This window comes from Marmota marmota, unplaced genomic scaffold, assembly GCF_001458135.2.
Source record: "Marmota marmota marmota unplaced genomic scaffold, marMar, whole genome shotgun sequence".
Taxonomy (NCBI): domain Eukaryota; kingdom Metazoa; phylum Chordata; class Mammalia; order Rodentia; family Sciuridae; genus Marmota; species Marmota marmota.
The window spans coordinates 607629-610639 of NW_025999864.1; the positions used below are offsets into that span (position 1 = coordinate 607629).

Below are 3011 nucleotides of genomic sequence, written 5' to 3' on the forward strand. Positions count from 1 at the left end.
ATATAAATATTTTTTATTTATTATTTTTATGTGGTGCTGAGGATCTAATCCAGTGCCTCACTCTTGCTAGGCAAGCATTCTACCACTGAGGTACAATTCCAGCCCCTTAGTTAAGCTCTTTTGAAAAGGTCCTCTTTACTGGATCTCTTAAAGAAAAATCTTTGAAGCTGTGGGTAGCTCAGTGGTAATAGAGTGCTTGTCTGTCATGCATTGCCCTGAGTTCAGTCCCAGTGCTTGGGAGTAGGGAACAGGGAGAAAGAAAAGAAAAATCTTTTTTCTTACCACATATAGTTAACCTGAAAATGTAGTTGCCAATACATTCACACCTTGCCAACTTTTTAAATTTAAAAAGCAGAATTTTCATATTTATAGAGTTGTTAATGTTCTTGTGGAGACTTTTCTAGCCCAACGGTTCTCAACTGTTTTATGAACACTGGAAAGAATGAGAGTAGAGCTATAATGTTTTATTCTTGGAATTAAGTATAACCTATTGCTTCATGTTACATCCTTTAATAAAATTTTGGTTATGCCCATAGGAATGTGTTATACATGCGAATGTCATCATATGAATGTGTCAAAAAAAAAAAAAACAGCTTGTCAGTCACTGCTGGGGCTTAGTCTTTTCATTTTTTCCTTCTTAGGAGCTCCAAAGGGGCAATTGTATTTTTCCTTATATAATATGGCATTATAAAAAGTTAATGTTAAGATCCATAATCCTTGTCCATTGGAAATGAAAGTTTTGGTACTCTACCTATGTTTATCATATGCTTAAATAATGTATATATGTTGCTCAGTCTTTCCTGGCTGTATACTTTGACTTAATTATTTCCTTTGGGATTTTAAATTGAATTTCGATGGCTCTACATGACTGAAATACTAGCTTATCTATTTTTTTAATTGGAACTTGGCTCAGTCATTAACCTACCTTGGGTTTGGTTTTCTTATCAGTATCTCCATAGTTTTCTTATCAATATCTCTGTCTCCATAACACTTATTTTTTTGAATATAGATCTTCTGAACTTGTTCTGTAATTTTATTATCTTTTCTATACTGGACAATTCTATGCTGGACAGTCCTTCCAAATTAGTGCTTCTCAATTCTGACTATGCCTTGGTCTCACCTAGGAAAATTAATTCCTGGGCCTTATCCCTGGAAATTGAAATATAACTTGACTATATCATTTTTATTTATTTAAAAAATATTGGTTATATATATCCTCATAGAGTCAAAATATTCTTTTAGGTTTGATATGAAAAAGCAGTTTTCACTGCCCTTTTACATTCTTTACTCCACAAGAACATTCCACTGTTTTAGCTGATCCTTAACTCCATATCTCTCAATAACATCCTTAATATTTGGCTGGGGATGTGGCTCAAGCGGTAGCATGCTCGCGTGGCATGCGTGCGGCCCAGGTTCGATCCTCAGCACCACTTACAAACAGATGTTGTGTCCGCCGAAAACTAAACATTAAAAAAAATTCTCTCTCTCTCTCTCTCTCTTTAAAAAAAAATATGTGGAATACTTAATAAAAACAGAAGGATTGGTCTATTCAATCTTAACAGTCCAGGGATGATCCTGGTCATGTGAATTAAAAAAAAAAAATACATCCTTAATATCTATCATAGGTTCTTGAATTTTTTCAGTTATAAACAGTATTTATCTTATACTTTAAGCATTACTTCCATTATCTCAGATAAACACTTAAATCTGATTCCACTCTTCACATATTTCCATTTTCTCCACCTCCCAATATAGTAATATAGTCAAGTATTAAGTGTATTTATATCATTATGTGAGTCCTAGTCACAGCTCAGCTGTACCATATGCTAAAATTATTTCTTCTTTCTTGCAAAACTTATTTCCCCTTAAGTTACTTGATTATGTCTTTTCTTTTCCTCTCTTTCAGTTTTGTTTGCATATTTTGAGGGGTAATTGTCAATAATTCAGCCCCCAAACACTTCAGTGTTCACTAGCTTTCAGTACACTTAGTCAGTTTCAGTCTGAAGCCTCTGGTTTATTTCAGTTCGAATGTTGTTTTCTATGACTCATACAGCTAACATCCTGGGCTCTTCCTTTATTATCATCATCCTTGTGGTGCATTTGTTTCTGTTGTTGTCTTCTTAATTTATTCTGCTTCAAGTATAACATTTTCCCCAGTAAGGGTGCATGAGAGATTAATTTTTCAGGTTTTACATGTGTAAAAAATATCATTGTCCTCATATATGTATGTTATATTGGGCATGGATTTCTGTTTGTGAATCACAATCCTTCAAATTTTTCAGAAGTATTGCTCCTTTCTTTTCTATTTTGTTGTATTGCTTTTAAGAAATGTAAAACCATTTTGATTGTTGGTCCTTGGAGTATGATCTGCCTTCTTTTTTCTCCCTTTTTCTTTGTTCTGACTCTCCCTAACATTTGTTTTTTGAATTTCTTCTGAATTGATTCTCTGTTAAGAAAACAGAGAATCTATACTGTGTTTTCCTTTAGCCTTTTTTTTTTTTCTTTTTGTCCCTCTTGGGATACTGTATACATTTTCACTTAATCTATCTTTCTCTTTTTAAATGTGTATTTGTATGTTTTATGGGTGCAGGGTATTAAACCTAGGATCTCACATGCTAGAAAAGCACTTTTCTACTGAGCTACATCACCTGCTCAATCTCTGGTTTTTGCATGGTGCTATTGTTTTTAACTATACCTTGTTTTCACAGAGTAACTGTATTTTACTCTTGAGAATGAATACCCTAGATTCTGCCATGATGTGAGGATTTAGCCTCTTTTTAAACAGTGTTTCAATCAGTCCTCAAATTGTCAAATTGTTTGGAATTCTGCATTATAAATCAGGTTGGGGGGCTGGGGATGTGGCTTAAGCGGTAGCGTGCTCGCCTGGCATGCGTGCGGCCCGGGTTCGATCCTCAGCACCACATACAAAGATGTTGTGTATGCCAAGAACTAAAAAAAAATAAATAAATATTTAAAAAAAATTCTCTCTCTCTCTCTCTCTCTCTCTCTCT

General features: G+C 34.2%; 1 protein-coding gene across 1 annotated transcript in view; it reads left to right on the forward strand.

The window, feature by feature from the left end:
• The window catches only part of Tfam (transcription factor A, mitochondrial), a 12459-nt gene that overhangs the window by 3982 nt on the left and 5466 nt on the right, over positions 1-3011 (forward strand). The window lies entirely within an intron of this gene.